The sequence below is a fragment of the Diadema antillarum genome, unplaced genomic scaffold, assembly GCF_040938485.1.
Source record: "Diadema antillarum isolate AM-2024a unplaced genomic scaffold, OU_Dant_1.0 seq00001842_RagTag, whole genome shotgun sequence".
NCBI lineage: Eukaryota > Metazoa > Echinodermata > Echinoidea > Diadematoida > Diadematidae > Diadema > Diadema antillarum.
Window position 1 is genome coordinate 422,387 of NW_027272514.1, and position 18,633 is coordinate 441,019.

Genomic DNA, 18,633 nt, shown 5'->3' on the forward strand with positions numbered 1-18,633 from the left:
CCAGGCACATGAATGTTTAATCAATAATTCATATGGATTGCCCTGGGCACTGCTAGTCTGAATTCAGGCACGGTAAAGGGTGAAATGCATGCACATAGAAAAAGTAAGCACATGTTTCCGGTTCCATGTGCTTGCAAACACCACATTTCATTCCAGCTGGCAATCATTTTCAAAGTTTGCTTCACATATCACTGAATTCGGGATATAAATAATCATAAACGATCTTAAGTTCTTCATTTTGATTGAGACAACTGTCTACTAATAGGCCTAGTATGACAAATTTGTCGCTTTCTAGATAAAAAGAGATCATTTTTAATAAAGAGTTCAGCAGCATTTTTCATTAGGGCAATTTGTTTCACAATACATTTCTTTAAGGCTCCATATACACAAGCGTATACTCTAATGGATTTTCTTTGCTTCCTGTCACCATGTTGACGACAGAACAGAAGGTATTCATTGTAATTTCGTTTTTCAGAAGTAGGGAGAGCATTGTCACGACTCAACGACAGTATCGGCAGGCGTTTGACTTTACACAGATACCGCCAGAGGCTGAATAAAGACTAGTTGTGATCAATGATCACATTATCAATGACAGTGTTGTCTGATAGTTTTTGAATTATGAAGAATAAAAAATGGGACTTTTTGAAACACCTTGTATTTGTCTGGAATACGAAAGGATGGGAAGGGAAGTACAAAGGGACTGTCTTCATAGACATAGGGTGCGTTTATCAACTCTTTTTCTCGGCAGAATCAGGTTTTGCAAACAGCTTTCAAGGATTTTTTACGAGTTGATAAACGATGCAAAGCTGTTTTGAAAGCCCTTTCGGAAAGCCTTTTCGAAAGCCGCAAATTTGTGGCTTTCCAAACAGGTTTCCTAAACAGGTTTTCAGAAACCTGTTTGTAAAATCCTTTTGAAGTTGATAAGCGCAAAGCTGTTTTGAAACAGTTTTGTAGTATTGTACTGCAGTTACGAACAATGCACGCCTTATATGACCTCTTCTCTTCGGGTCGAATTGCGCAATGCAGCTGTGCAGTGACAGGCCAGTTAGACCAGGCGTCCACTAGGGCGCGGACAAATCGCGGACAAGCCCCGGAATGCAAATTTGGTATTCCGCACTCCTTCGGGAACCTGTCCGCATGTTCCTGAACGTGTCCGCTCACTGTCCTAAACATGTCCGGGCGTTTCCGCGCCTTCGGGAGAGAGAAAAATTTAGAAAATAGAACCGGAATTGGATTGACCTAAGAATTTAGAAAAATGTATATTTGACCCTGGTATTTTTTCTGCCAAATTCTCTCCAATCATTGAAAAATGAAAGTTAAAAATATTAGCTATATCATTGGGATCCTCAAGAATTTTATTACCATGTCTTATTTTTGTAATATTTGATTTCTTTTTTTTAATATATCCATAGCCTGCTTCAACACCTTCAATGTATTCTTTATATCATATTTATGTATTTTTTAAAGTGAATCATATAATATTTTCTCTTTTCCAGCCGTATAATCTTCGTTAGAATATCTTATACGAAGTGTATTTCTTTCTTTGACTTCTCATTTTTTTTTCATTTTGAATTTATAATATAACTGATTTTTTTTTATTTATTGAACATAAATTCTGAAACTTTGTCCTCAGTATGACCAATTCATAGTTGTTAGAATATAAAATATGAAAACTATCTGGAGGTCTACTTTAATAAACATAAGATGTTTCTTTTTATAGAGGCAAACTGTTCAAAGGTGCCTCGTGTTGTACGGCTAGCAGTCAAATGAGGAAAATTCAAAGTCAGTGCCAAATTTATACCTTTCCATTTTCCTGGTATTGTCCGCAGTTTGTCCGCATGCCTGACTTATGTTGTCCGGAAGGCATCCTGATAGTCCGCGTTCATTCCTGGTGTAATCCTAGATGTTTCCGCGCTGCCCGGCTACGATTAGCATAATTTGAGGTATTTCGCGCTCTTCCGGAGTTTCCTAGGAATGTCCGCAGTCAGTCCGCGGACAGTCCTAGGAATGTCCCAGGACAAGCCGATTCACAAAGTTATTCCGCGTCTGTCGCGGACAGGATGCCGAAATGACAAAATTTGCTTCCGCAACCCTTCCGGGGCTTGTCCGCGCCCAAGTGGACGTCCGCCCTTATCGTGTTCGCGAAGAGTTGATAAACGCAACTATTTTGGAAGCCGTTTCTAAAGGGCTTTGGAAACGGCTTTTGAAAGCCGTTTAAACAGGGTAAAGTTGATAAACGCGGCCATAGACAACAGAAAATGATATGTTGTTGTTGTCTAAACAATATTGATATGCATTGTAGCTATATATGCATATTAATAATATCATAATATAGAATATGACACAAATATGTCTGTTCATAGTTCATGACTCATATCTTTTTGTAGGGAGAACGATAGAATATCATATTCTATGTTTTGATAACATTCTGTTGTTCGAGGACAATTAATATATATATATATATATATATATATATATATATATATATATATATATATATGACCGTGAAGAAAGTCGGAGGAGGGGAGGTGATGAGGAATTAGGGAGGTGGAAGGGAAATGGTGACTCTTGACACCAGTGCGTCAGACTTTGGTAATCAACGATCAGTTGTTTTACATGACTGGCATTTACAAATGATTTCGTCTGACTGTCTGATAAAGCAATCAACGTTGAATTTACATGTGTATGCTGAAAAGTGTTTAAGTAGTGAAATCTGTTTCGTAGAATCGGATCATAGTTATATTGATACTATTATACACACGGCATTTTTGTTTTCTAAATCAATCATCCATTCCAGTTTTGACTACAGCATTGTAGAGTTGGTGAATACTTACACTGAATGTGTAAGGTTTCTCTTAGTGAGTTGAAAGTACAGTAGCACCAGTCATTGACAATGATAACTATCTCACAAACTGACTTAAAAGTTATAGTTTGCTGCTATGGTTGAATCATGTCCGGTCGTGTATTTGCATAATGATGGTTAAACATGTTTTTGTTTTTAGTGAGATTTGGCCCTAACAATACATGAAAACATTAAAAGATGATGTCAGCCAGTCCACGTCCGGATAACAGACAATCCGGAAATCGATGGCTTGATATTCGAAATCCCACTGTATTACAAAATTGTGCACTTTGAATTGCGTTGAATGTGGACTGTATGTTTTCTTCACGAAGCTTGTATAGAGATAGACTTTATGCGTTGAAGAGAGCAATTAGCATGTAGCGATCAATCGTAATCTCTGTCAATTGTATTAAACATTAAAACACCTATCAGGGCATTTACCCCCCCCCCCCCCCCTCCCCCGGGCTCCGGCTAAATACTGATTAGTAATAGGGTATGAGTAAAGATGAGGGTTAGGGTTACGTTTAGGGTTACAGTATGGGCTTGGGTCAGGATTAGGTTCAAGATTAGGTTCAAGATTACGATTAGGGTTAGGGTCAGAGAAGGGTTCTGGGGTAATTGCCCTAGAAGCATTTTGTTTTGTGTGCGTGAATCTCCTTATATGTAACGAGATCTGACAAACACACTCTCAGACTAACCCAACCAAAAAGTGATTATGGTATACAATCTTTGACTTATGGTAGCTCAAAGCTCTGGAATGACCTAGACGTTAGTATTACCCAGGGGCAAGACAGGTTTGCCAGACATGGACTGTCATTTTTGTTGTAAAAGGTTATAATACCATATTATGGTATCAATGTGTTCAGGGGACCTTCCTGTAAATTTGTTTGGTTGAGAGTTTTAAGCGTCATTATTGAATACCAGCCCAATTTCCTTGAATGTCGTACATTATTGAGTGTATAGCATTTTTTTTAGTTTATATGAATGAATTGCTATCTTTATTTGGCTGTTATTTCTTTTTTTCTACCTCTCCTTCTCAGATTTTTTTTTTTTTTTGATCACCTGAGCCGAAGGCTCAAGTGAGCTATTGCGATCGCTCTTCGTCCGTCGTCCGTCGTGCGTAATTTTTTTACATTTTCATCTTCTTCTTGAAAACCCCAGGACCGATTTTCACCAAACTTGGCATGTAGCATCCCTAGAGGGTTAGGATCTCAATTTATAAAAATGGGCACCATACCCCACCCAGGGGGCTCCCAGGGGGCTCCCATGGGGCCCAAACCCACCAAAATTAAGGTATCTCTAAAAATCTGCTTCTCTAGAACCAGACGTGATAGAGCTAAGTTAATACTATGAGTTAGTACATTGATGACTAGTTTCATGTTGTTCATGGTGGGATCAGGGGTCCCCCCCCCCCCCTTGAGACCCAGGGAGGGGGTTGGGAGGGGTCCTAATGGGACCTAAATTGTACATTTTCATCTTCTTCTTGAGAACCCCATGACCCATTTCCACCAAACTTGGCAGGTAGCATCCCTAGGGGCATATTAACTCAATTTATTCAAATGGGCACTGTGTCCCACTTAGGGCCCCAAGGGACCCAAACCTCCCAAAATTAAGGAATCTTTAAACATTTTCTCTAGAATAAAAAGTGATAGAACTAAGTTAAAACTACGAGTTAGTATACATTTGCTCATAGCAGATCAAGGGATGCCCCCCCCCCCCCCCCCTTGCGGGCAGGGGGAAGGATGGCGAGATCCAAATTGGGGCTTAAATTGTACATTCTGAATTTCATCTTCTTCGTGAAATCTGCATGATGGATGTTCGCAAAACTTGACAGGTAGCATCCCCAGGGGGGTTAGGATCTCAATTTGTTAAAATGGGCACCATGCTCCACCCAGGGCGGCCCCAGGGCGCCCCCCCATCCCCCCCCCCACACACACACATTAAGGAATATTCTCTAGAACCAGAAGTGACAGAGCTAAAATTGATACTATGAGTGGGGGTGCGAATTTAGACTCTAATTGCACATTTTCATCTTCTACTTAAAAATGCCTGTTCAAAGTTTGGTAGAGCTGTGTGTAGTTTAGATTAGTGACTGCGTGAAAGATGAACTTGCGATACTCAGGAGCGCGAGACCCGCGGGTCTCTTGTTTTTAGTAAGTTGATTTCCTTGACTTAAACTTGTATTTTCTTTTTGTATTATTGTTTATTGGTTTACTGTTTCAGTTATTAATTACGTATGTCTTGATCAGATGTTGTTTCTAACTCTCCCCATGTGACTATCACATTGTTTATGGTTTTTTGTTTTGTTTGTTTTTACTTTGGTTGGACCCCTTCAACAGTGTTCGAAAAACAGCAATTTCCTGAGAGAGCTATCAATATGAATGTGAATAAATAAATACGGATACATGATAATGATATTTTTCGTGCTTCCATTCTGTATTTCAAAGAAAATTGTAAGTATTACAATGTAAGGCAAAGATACAAGACATCTGTAATTATGACTGCTTCGATTTTATCGCGAATATTTAATGTCTCGTGATTTGTTCTGCTGATCTCCACTTAAATAGTAGTAAATGTTTCAGAAATCTAAAAATCATGTTAAACACTCAAACACTTTTTTTCTTTTGTTTTCTTGAGGGTACAATTCCTTGGCAGTGGACGAGACAGACGGGTATTTCTATTGGACCACCAGCGATGGGAAGTTCTACCGGCGGGACCCTAATCAACCCGGTTATAAGGAGCTCTTATGTCAGTACAACCAAATTGCATATCCGAGAAGCCTGGTTATTCGTCAGTCTCAAAGGTAAGCAACATTTGATGGTGACTTTCAAACGCTCGTTAGTCAACTAGATATCATTGGTAAATTCCACAAGAGATGATGATGAAATACGTTTGGTACATTATTTAATTCTGGAAGTAATCATGTTCTCAGAATTTTTAAAGCAGACAATGATTATGTGAAGAATTTAAAGCGGAAGGAATTAGAGCCCTAGTGCGTGAAGGTATTGACTTACACTATGGCAGAAAGACAAAGATTTGAATAGATTGTGATAATGGACAGCGAAAAGTATTATTCTTTTTTTAATGAATGAAAAAAGTCATATTTGTTTCCAATGACTATATCCTATCTCCAAAACACACACACACGCACACACACACACACACACACACACACAAAGACACACATCGAATGAGCGGAATGTATTATGTATAAGTGCATTAATGAAAGTGATTATCAGTTAGGGATCGATATTGATTAATACATGTATTTGCTTGTTGCAGGACATATTATATCCTGCGACAGACCGGTATCATCACTGGGGATCTTCCCCGTCAGTCCGAGAGAGTCTTGCATGCCTTCGCAGACCCAGGCAGTCGACCCAATGTCCGGGGACTTGCACTCGACGAAGTGGGTAAGTCAAACTTTACTTCATGTCATTTCATTTATTTCTAAATAGTCATAAAATGCAAATTACAATGTGAGAAAAATAACATTGCATCGGACTACTATGTAAAAAGAAATACAACACATTGGAGAAAAAAAAAGAGTTTCTTTTATACTAGGCATAACTTTATTTCATCAGGCACGAACTTCCAAACATGTGCTCCTTGCCATTAAACAGATCTAAGCGATACAGCATGTCTAAGGAAATGGAAATATAAATCATCATTTTGGTCTAGTGTTGTATAAATGTACATCTCTTGTGTATTTGAATGTAAAAAATGGAGGGTAATAAATTGTTAGGATATATATCATAAGAATAAGGCCGTTTGTAATTTACATACTTATCATAGTCAGAAGCTGGAACTGTTAAAGCAGACGTTGAGGCGGTGTTGCATGGGTGAGAGTTTATGTGACCCTGCATCAGAAAACAAACAAAAAGTCGCCAGACATGAAATTTTAGTTGAGAGCATATTCTAAAAGAGCAGACTTCTATCTAAATATTGGAAAGAAAACACACACTCAGGAAAGTGTGGACTGAGAAAAGAGGCTCTGAAGTACAGTGTCTATTCAAGCGCATAATCTTTACCAAGCCGTGCTGCCTGTGCGATGAATGGGACGACAAAATAGGATGTGATCCATCGAAGTAACAACAATGAAGGAATTATCAGATTAAAGTAAAATTGAGCATGCCCTATTAACATATTCTGTCCATAAGTAATGCTAACTTTCAAAGCAGTACTATCATCCTATCAAAAATTATTAGAGTTGAAAATGAAGTGTACAAGCTTTTTAAGAAATGAAAAGGGGACTCTAAAGACACACCTAATCACACTATTCTACCAAAAATTGTTCGAGATAAACTGCTAAAATACACACTTTTCTGCTCGTTTTATGATCCCAAATTTTAGCACAATGTAAGAGAAGATTGTTCTTTCAGAAAATATGAAAAATTTAAGATCGGGTAGGTTGACCAATTTCACCCATTTCAGTCCTCACACGAAATCAGTGTGTGCGACTTTTTGTTCGTTTTTTGGTGCACGGTCACTTATAAATACGGCAATAAAGAGACATTATAGATACATAATCTTGAAAGATAACAAATGTGTTATGCTATAGATTGCATCTGTTGCACAGAAGTTTTCTTTTCTGTAGAAGATCATCTATGTGGCGCCCAATTAAGATATTCATCTAACATTCTATAACACCAAGAAAGCCTATGACCCAACTCCCGATCTTAGCTCTCGGATAGCACTAGTTAAGTTGCGTCAACAGTGTTGGATCCAGCCCGGAGCGCACGGGGCGCCCCCTTTATTTTTAACAAAAAAAAAAATAAAGACAGAATAAACTGACCAGAAAGAATATAAATTATTAGTGGAAAAGTGAGCAAAGAAAATGGGATTCCATAGGGATTCGAACCCGAGACCTCCGGATTGCTAGACCGGTGCTCTACCGACTGAGCTATAGAAAGCCCTAGTGCAGTGTTCGTCCCAGAAACCCTCTCAGTCGGTAGAGCACCGGTCTAGCAATCCGGAGGTCTCGGGTTCGAATCCCGATGGAATCCCATTTTCTTTGCTCACTTTTCCACTAATAATTTATATTCTTTCTGGTCAGTTTATTCTGTCTTTATTTGTTACAAACTCAAAAAGCTGCATCACTTCGGTGATCCCTCGCATTTATCCCCTAGTTGAATTATCCTTCGGGTTTATGCCAGGTTCAAGTGTGTGCGTGTGTGTCACACACAAACACACTGCTATAGCTTCTGACCACCCGAGCATTGAGAATTAAGGGTTTCTGGGACGAACACTGCACTAGGGCTTTGTATAGCTCAGTCGGTAGAGCACCGGTCTAGCAATCCGGAGGTCTCGGGTTCGAATCCCGATGGAATCCCATTTTCTTTGCTCACTTTTCCACTAAAAAAAAAAATAGATAAAAATGGGGGGCCCGTTAGCACCCCTTTAATTTTGTAAAGATGCCCCTCCTATACGGAATCCCTGGATCCGCCCCTGCTTCACCGAGTTGCTTTTAAAGAATACCCGTATAATTACTAGTTATTAATGAGATTCTGTTCGCTGATTGAACTACATAGCGTCATATTGGTCACTAAAACATTACATGATTTGACAAAGACAAAATGGCGATTAATAATTTAAAAAGTGTCATATCCATATAGTAAAGTGCACTATACCATGAATATGACGGTATATTCATTGTGCATTGACCTTTGTCCCCCTCTTCCTCTCTATTGCCTCGCGCCCCTCCACACACTCCCTCCTCTTCCTCACCCTCCCCCCTCTTTCCCTACCCCACCCCCAACCCCTGCCCTCAAAAACGTTCCGAGGCCAGTGCATTGCAGCGAATTTTGCAGTTATGCCACACCGATTTTGAAATACCGCAGCCTCCATTTTGAGGCCGTGCAATCATTTTGTGACATCAATGATTCTAACTATTCTTTGTTTTGTGTCATCTGTACAGGTGGCGCGCTCTTCTTCTCCGTCGGCGCAGGAATCTTGAAGATGATCAACATCGAAGGAACGAGTCAAGAGGTCGACGTACCGATTGCTCTCGATGTCACAGTCACACCCTTCAGCATGTTCTTTGAGTCCGGCTGGCTGGTTTGGGTAGAGCCAAATCTGAGAAGGGTCGCTCGTTGGGCTCCCCGAACAGGTTTTGGCAATATCACCTATCATTCCCTACAAAATTCCGATAATCCTAAAGTGATAACATTGATACCTAACAATTAGATAACGAAACATGATAATAACGGATAATAGTTGAAAAGTAAGAATGGAAATTGAAATAATGGTAACAATGACAATGTTAATAATCACGATCATGATAACAATCATGATGATAACAGTGGAAATAAAACAAAATCAGATACAGTGCCACTTACTGCTTTTTTTCTGGATAAACTTACACCCATCTTCGGCACGTTTAAAACAACATAGAAATAAACACCAATCGTTTTTACTTGCCAAGGTTTTGACCATATCATGTGTAAAAGAAGGAGTAGAGGTTATTGTCCATCGTGGAAACTTTATAATATATTAGACAAGCCTACTGATATGATTCATTCGATAAAATATTTGATTTATAGGTTTTTGCAAGATGGAAAGAGATCCACCTCTTTGCGTCCTGGATTATCATTGTACATTCACGCATATTGTAGCATATGCATCAGATGCTTTCTACAAAGCATGTTTGTATCCGTTGGATTCACAAAGTGTAACAAACATGAATAAGAACAACAGCAAATAACACAGAAAGGCTGCAGCTTAAGCGTAGCTATTAATAATTTGCCTGCAGCCCTTTCTGATGATTGACACTTGCTGTGACCTGAACTTGGGCATGCTCTGTCAACATATTCTATCCACAACTCAGCGTTCATGGCAGTAGCATTATTTTTTCAAAGGTTATTAGAGTTGAAAGTGACGAGTATGTAAATTATTTTGTTAAGAAAGGAAAAGGGGCCTCTCAAACATACCTAATCAACTATTTTCCAAAATAAGTGCTCCCCCCAAAATGCTATAAACACAATTCCCATTCGTTTTAATGATTCAAAACTTTAAAAATTGCACTTTCAGAAAATTAATGAAAACTCAAGATTGACTAGGTTAACTCATTTCTCCTATTTTGAGTACGGACAAAAAGTGGGTAAAAACCATTGACAACCGGCAAGACTGGATCATTGGCAACACCCTTGGGTGAAATAGGTTGACAGCTGAGCCGATTGTGGCAACTGATGATAATTATGAACACGAGGAAGGCAGGACTGTAATTTTAAAAAAAAAAATGTTAATATTGAAGTAGACATAACTAAACCATTTTGAAATATGGCCATTTCCTAATTGTTACATCCATACTGTTAGGGGATATAATCATTGAAAGTGGAAGAACGATTCACAGGAAAGAATTGCAAACAGTTAGACGGATTAGTAAATCAAAGTGTGAAGTTGAGTTCCTATAAATGAAATTGAAATTGGTACTTGGGACAATCTTGAACGTCTATCCATCTGGCGTGATATTGAGTGTCAACTATGAGTCGTTAAATTTCGTTGAGTCGTTGAATTGAATGAAAAAGAATCTAAAAAGAATGACAACAAACGAAATTGAATGATCAAAGAAATGAAATGAACCATGAGAGTAGAGCAGTGACCTAGAATTTCTTGAATTTGAACGCCTTTTCATCGATTCCAATGAAAAATTGATGAAATTATACCTATATTATAGTAACAAAGAGAATGCAAACTTTGTCATTGTAACAAAACAACAAAAAGTAGTTATGATGATGGAAAAGAGTGTTCCACTAAAAAACAACGCTTATAGGACTTAGATCAATCAAAGAAAAAAAAAGCAAATAACGACACCAATATACAAATACAACGAGTCCATGCTAAATTGGTCTATATACCATTGGATTAATGTATCATATAATGATAATGCTGATAATACAGAGCATAGTATAAATACAGTACTCTCCGCATAATCGGGTAGGCTCGGGCAGAGCGTTTCTTACCCGATTAAGCGGAGTACCCGTTTAACAGAAGAACACGTCTCGCTCACAACTGGCACTTACAATAAGTACATGCATTTTACACTGCATCAAACACCTACACGGTATGCTTAACACGCGTGCTTGCACGGCAAATTATACATACCTTACACTTTCTCAGTCACGAACAATAATTTACATTCTATTTAGGGACAAATATATCTTCAGAAAATTTGTCGTTTGACTATAGACTCTTCGCTAACATGCAGGCGTTTTCCGAAATGAACACATCTCTTTGCGTACACTAGTCACGTAGATCGTCGGGTTACTTTTCGAGAAGTGACCGGGGAAAAGCAAAATTATGGAGCTGGTGCATGGCCTGATTTTCGTTGCAAACTTCTCGTATTGTGAATGTTGCTGTGCGGAGCAAGGGATGAGCGCAAGTGTGTTCAACTCCTGTTTGTCTATGCAGTTTTGAGTGCCAGCTACATGTGTAATGTTCGTTTACGTGTGGCAAGTCGGTACTTGTACATGTGTTTTCATGTTTAATCACTCCCCGAATGATCGGTCTTCTCTGCAAACTAAGCAGAGAATGCGATTAGCCGTGGAAAATTTGACATTCATAATTTCCTATAAGTGTTATATCTGTGATAAAATGTGGGTAGAAATTAGTTTAGAAGACAATTATTTACCCGTTTATGCGGAGAAGCAACCCGATTATCAGGTAATTTTAATGTGAATTGGAACTGATTTTGAATTTACTACCTTATTAAGCGGAGTACCCGTTAAAGCGATACCCGATTACGCGGAGAGTACTGTATTAACTGTACATAACTTTAGAATGCCAATGAAATACATGTAGTAACTGAAGGTACTATAGAAATGTTTCGGCATAGACACTATTTATCGGGCCGTGTGTACCAGGAATATACTGATACCCAATACAGAAGACACACAGGTTGTCACGCAAAACGACAGCAACGGCAGCAACAAAACAACACAAAAGTAACAAACATGCACACATGAACAAAATACGCAATACAATGTTACAGAACAACGGAGAACGAGGAAAGAGGAGCGAAGAAGAAAGGAAAGAGGTTCTGCGATGAGACTACTCAATCTCAAGGACAGGTTAATAAAAATGAAGTATAATTACATTAACAATGCAATTATCTGATGTATGCGGAAAGAAGATTTTTTTTTCTTAGTTTATATTCAAATGAAGTTAACTTAACAGATTCTTTTGAATTAATGTTGTCAAAGCTATTCCAAAATCTGGATCTAGTGTAAACAAATATATTTAAGGTATGTACAGTTCTAATTGATATAGAGATTGTTTGGTATTAATACTGCAGTGATTGTAGAAGGCAGTTTAGGCTGCTTGCCAGTTAAAGGTTAGATGCCTCTTGATTCAATAGTCATGTCAGTCTTATGGGCGAAACAAATAACTGAATATTGCAAACAGTGTGCCACTATTTGCTGTCATTCTGTTTTTATTATAGCACGAACAGATGAAGTTTTCAATTGTGTGAAATGATGGCAGACTTTTGACTATTGACTAATTATGAGCAGAAGTACTTATTTTGTTGGGTGCACGTCACGAGACCGACACCCACGAATCATACAGCCCATGAGTTCGACACTAAGCAAACAACGCCCACAAGACCGACACATTAAACCTCGTGTTGTATTTTTCGAAATTGTGGGCTGTTTTTACCTAGTGTCGGTCTCATGAGCTTTATTTGCCTACTGTCGAACTTGTGAGCTGTAGGACTCGTGGGCTGTATGGGTATGACTCATGGGTGTTGGTCTTGTGGAAAGAACCCATTTTGTCTTTACTTACATTGTAGATTCAAGGAGGTGTGATTCGTAATTTTACGAACAATGTATGAATTGTTAAAGTTTGAGTGATATCGATAAGAATTTGTTGGCAAAATACATTTGTACAGATTTGATTCTAATATAACTGTGTGTCTGCTTGTCTGCAGATCTTCTTCTGAACGTGTGAATTTGCTGAAATGCTCAATATTCATTGCCTATTGCATCCTACCTCTTGGATACGGCACCAAAATAATTATTATCAATAAGCAACTGTAAATGCAACTTTATCAAACCAGAACGAAATAGATACTCTATCTAGAACAGTGTGTCATTGCAGTTTAATACAATTGTATGCTCAAAATGTCTTGCTTCAAAAGCCACAATTATGTCAAATTGTAAAGTAGTCAAAGCCTTTAATTTGGGTAACAATTGAAATAGGTCGAACTATTACCGGATAAGTCATATACTTTTCGGGTCTTTTTTTGCATTTTTTTAATTCTCGACTCGAGTGTATAAAATTGAGAGCAATGTAATCTAACTAGATATACATTATTGTACTTCTTTCTTCTTATTAATGAGGTTAAGATGTTAACTATCGTATTTCATCATATCCACAGAGACGTAAATTCTACTCCAAAAACAGTACCTTTTTGTCTTTATGGTCGATTCTATTGCTTTATGAAGTATACTTTAGAATTAAACTTCTCGATTATATTCCATATTTCATGTACCTTTCATGTAGCATTTTTTATCTTTTTTTAAAGGATTTGCATTGTAGAGCATTATACAAAGACCAGTCATTCAGACCGTTCTTTTTTCCTCTTTTTTTCTTTTTTGATCGTATTAGTCGCTTTCAAAGTATGCATATACTCTTTTGGAACTAAATTATTGTTCAAAATTCTTGCGCTATCATTGTATGTATAGACTATGTATATAATATATAATAATAATGATAATAATAATATATCAACTTATATAGCGCAAGACCTATAGACCTATATTCTTCTGCGCTGCAAAAGCTTCTGATGTACTTAATGATAATAAACAGTTCAATGAAAATATGTGTTTTGAGTCGTGATTAAATGAATCCTATTCTATGTGTCGAATGCGTGCATGTTTGTTTGTTTGTGTGTGTGTGTGTCGTAGATTTCATAACTAGCATAATGAGGATATTTGCATATGTACATGTTCCAGTATATATGGTAACATTATATCAATATTTCTATTTGTGAATTGTATAGGCAATATTAGTTTATCTATAGGTAGGTTGGCACCTTGGCAATTCTGGGCAATTAGCCTTCATTTATAAAGTTACCATGAAATTATACCAACCCCATCCCGATTATACGACCTGTTTTTATTAAAGCTTAATGGAGGATGTCTGAAAATAACGTGCTCAAAGGATTTCGATGACGAAGATTCCATGTTTGGGGCAAGCTCGTATTTGTCGAGTAACGTGCTTGTCTTTATACATGATAATTTATATACTGAGTAAGTTAAGGTTTGCACACTATATTACGTCTATTAGACGGTACCATGCACAACTGAAAACCCCAAAACACGACATTCAGAAAGTTTATTTGGATATATACCTGGAACAGTTCTTAAGTTACGTCGTCCACGAATCGAATATGGTCATAACGGACAGATAGCCAACCGGCGCCATTTGTAGCATAAAAAAACATATATGTATATATATATATATTATTTATATATATATATATATTATATATATTATATATATATATATATATATATATATATATATATATATATATATATATATATAATTATACGATATTTATAGTTATTTGTTTGGAATTATTTGGGAATTGCCTACAGTAAAGTAATGTAATGATAATTCTTAACATACACACATTTTGCAATACTACTCTCCACAGTCTTATTTTGAGGGAAGCAGACCATTTATTGGTCTCTCTTTGTACCCAGCCAATGCCGGTCTGAATCGGCCTACCCACGTCACAATAACAAATGCACACAGATAGTCGACTGTCTACAATATAAACAAAACCTTAGTGACTGCACCGATCAAAAACTTCCGTTGTCATCTTCACTTATAGCCTGATTGTAACTGATTTTGTTCGATGAATGAATGAGATGAATGAATGAAAATGAATTTGGATGATCAAAAGGTAGAGCCAAAGTAGATTTATAGGAAGCAAGACCGTGAAGGTTCACTCAATAATGGAATAAGGTTCATTATATCAAAGGTTTGTAGATAGTCTGAAAATGAGTTAAGGTCATAAGTCTAAAAAAAAATAAGAAAGGGTTCATTAATCCGAAAATCAAAAAAAAAAAGTTCTTATTCCTAATATTAATATTTGTTATTCTGCCACTCACATTCCATATACCTGGTGTTCGTTAGTCCCAAAGTGAAATAAGATGCGTTATTCCGTTATTCCGTCATCAGAATATGAAGACAAGTTCAGTCTCTCTCTCTCCTCTCTCACTCTCTCTCACACACACACGTGTACAAACACACATATATAAAGACATACACGCACACAATACGCACACATCGAAAAGGCGGATTAGAATACAATCGAAATTTGCAATCATTATTGGTGAAAAAAAGATTTCTCCTCTCTCCTCCTCTCTAACATCATCTCGATGAGTCATGCATGACGTAGAAATAGTTATCATTAGCGGTCACTCAAAGGCAGATGAAAAAAAAAAATCTTACATTGTTGTTCTGGTTATATCCTTTTACTGATTAGAACCTTTACCTAATACACCATACTCTACAGAAACAGCGATCCCCCCCCCCCCGCATCACTTAATTTTTCGCCACAGAGTACTAAATTTTCATATTAACGAACCTATTTATCTAATTATTTTATTCGGACTTCTTTGATTTTCGGATTAACAAGCCTTATTTCATTTCTGGATCAACAAAACATAGATGTACGAAACTTGTGTGTCTCGGAGTAATGAGCCTACGGAATAACGGATCTTATTTCATTTCGGATTACTTAATAATGATAATAATCGTGAATTTCTATTTCGCAGTTTCTTCAAAGCATGTATACTCAACTGCGCATAACAATTATGTATGATATAATTAAAAAGTTACACAATCTAATTCTTGACTAAAAATCGTACAATATAATGAAATTGAAAGACTAATAATTGCATAATCATAATTCATAAAGGATATTGATATCTGGGAACCATGCGGAGATGCACTGAACTGTGACTATGGGAAACTTTCCTGAAATAGATGTGTTTTAAGAAGATTTTTGAAACTGTCGATTGATGATATAAATCTGATTGAGGGAGGGAGGTTATTCCAGAGTCTTGGTGCACCACTAACAAAAGCACTGTCTCTTGAGGTAATTTTCGTCTTGCACCTTAGATGACTGAGGAGCATGGTGTCATTTTGAGCTACGAAGTCTGTAAACCTGGGTTGTTTTTATGGTGAAATGATACCGGTCTTTCTCAGGATGTAATATGTCCTGCAAGATGAAAATACTTATATAATATTGACTGGCCTTGAGGGAGATACCAGAAAATATTGGCCAAACTAAAAGAATATTGCCCGAGTCGAAGATCATAATTATGGTGAAATAAGTGGGAGCCAGACCATGAATAACTTTGTATGTTATAAGAAGTAGCTTAAACTTGATTCTCTGATGTACTGGGAGCCAGTGCAGTTCATAAAGTAAAGGACTTTAACATGTGGAAATTTAGAAGAGTTGCACATGAGTTTGGCACATACATTTTGTGCTCTTTGTAGCTTATCTGACATTCAGATACTAGTAACCTCTACAACAGTCCATTACACTAATCACGTTTACATGTGATGAAGGCATGGACCAATATTTCCATGCATGTACTACTGAGATATTTGCGAATACATGTATGACGAAGAATACATAGATAGTAGAAAGCTGCTTTGTAGCTCTTGGATATGCGTGTCTCCATGCTCTGCTAAGAGTCAAACCTTCGGAACAACGAACAGCACTCGTCAAGATTGGAGAGATGCCGGTCTGCTGCTGGGATGTGACAAGCCAGGCGATAATAGCACGTGATATTAGATAAATTGACACTGCGACATGATCATCGATGGCAAAAATGGGTGACACGCGCAAATGCGGGTTTGTTTGTTTTTTTTTTCCTGTCTGACTTATAAAGCATTTATGCTTAATTTTCATGATGAACCTTTTTGTGAAGTTTGGTATGGATATTACCGTCTACCGTCTGTAGACTACTTTTCATAATCACTGTAATGATATGCAGCCCCGTACTGAAAAGTTTCACTACCCCGCCGCCTCACCCATGCAGTAAATCATTTGTCCGAATGGGCGCGCCTGCTCCACAACTCAATCTTGTTCCTGCACGCCTTAAGCATTTAAAGTTGGCATCAACATATCGATAGCAAGTTCTATTCCACAGGTGAAGTGGTTCTCTCCCGTGCCAACTTTGGCTGGACAAAAAGATGGGGACCTTGCCGGTCTGGAAATTGTTCTCTTTACTATGTGCACTGAGTGGTGAGTTGTTTGTATGAGCTATTCCTGCGTAATTCATTACTTATGATGATGTTTTTTTCTCTCTCTGTAAATGAAATAAAATTTGAATAGAAATTACGTTCTGATATTTAACAAGCTTACAGAAATCTCACGATCGAGAAAATAGAGAGAAGAGAAAAGGGGATGTTGGGAGTGCTCAGGGGTTTAGAGCTACATTCAACAAATTGAAATAAATGAATCTTCAAACATTGCAGATAGCTGGTTGAAGGTATATACATCATTATTGTTCTTTGCCTGGGTGTAGATGATTTTGAGAGTGTTAATAAGTCGTGAAACGGGGATTTGGTGTGTGCGTATAGTGGTGTGAAGCCTTAATAAGTATACTGCACGTTTCCGTATAGAAGCAAAAGAGTAATGGTTTTAATAGGACAGCAGTTTCTCCAAACCATTTAATAATATATTAATGAATTAATGAAGAAAATTAATGAGGAAAATTGATAAAGAATTAATGCATTTTAAAGAACTAACATTGTAAAAGATAATAGATTATTATTGTCTATACAAGTTTCCTGAGAAAATTGATATTTGTAGATATCGTTGACTGGATTTTGCATAAGTATAATAGGGCCAGTGTAATTGAGCATCAATGATTATTCCCAGAAAATCAACAAAAGGTGTTGTTATTTTTTTCTCGTTGTCCATCTATATGGGTGGCAGTATTTTGTATAATTCTATAACTGTAACTAAACATACTGCAATTATTTTTATCAAGAGACAATAATATGGTAATCCCAAAGCGTGTTAACACTTTGAATTATTCTAAATTGATTATCGAAATATTGCATGTTAACTTTATGCAGAGTGTTATGACAAAAGAAAAATGCTCGTTTTATCAACAAACAAAATCAAATGAAGCAGAACATACAAGTTAATTTACATCATATATAAAAAAAAAAATATGAGGGTTCCTAAAATCAATCCTTACGGATTGCCAAACTCCACGAAGAAAATTTTGTTCAGTGGATCTATTTTTTCATTTTCGTTTCATTTCATTTATTTAGTTTTCACACAAATCATACAGTGTTGTGTTTACAACATCCATCCATACTGTGTAAAGTAACACATAGATTATAAGTAATAAGTTCAGTATTCAAATAGCTTTACATAGCACAAAAGCAATTGAAATCATTCTCAAGGGTACATTCATGACGGATAAATAAAATAGTGTGTGGAGGAAACCTACGTAGAAGCAAATGCTAGTGGGAGAAGGATCCCCGAAAGAAAATCAAACATGGTCGATTAAAAAAAAAAATCTAAGGATAGAGAAAAAAAATACACATTATTTTCTGCTATGTTCAAATGTTTAAACCGGTTTAGTGTTTGTTTGCAAAAACCGATAAGTCCATATATTTCAAATGGTGATATTTGCGATTAAAGGTCAAGAAAAATAAAGAGAATAATACGAAAAATGTTGCTTCTTTTGACCATAACTTAAAAAATGTACCTTTATATGTAGTGACCAATACATCATTTAAAAGGTATT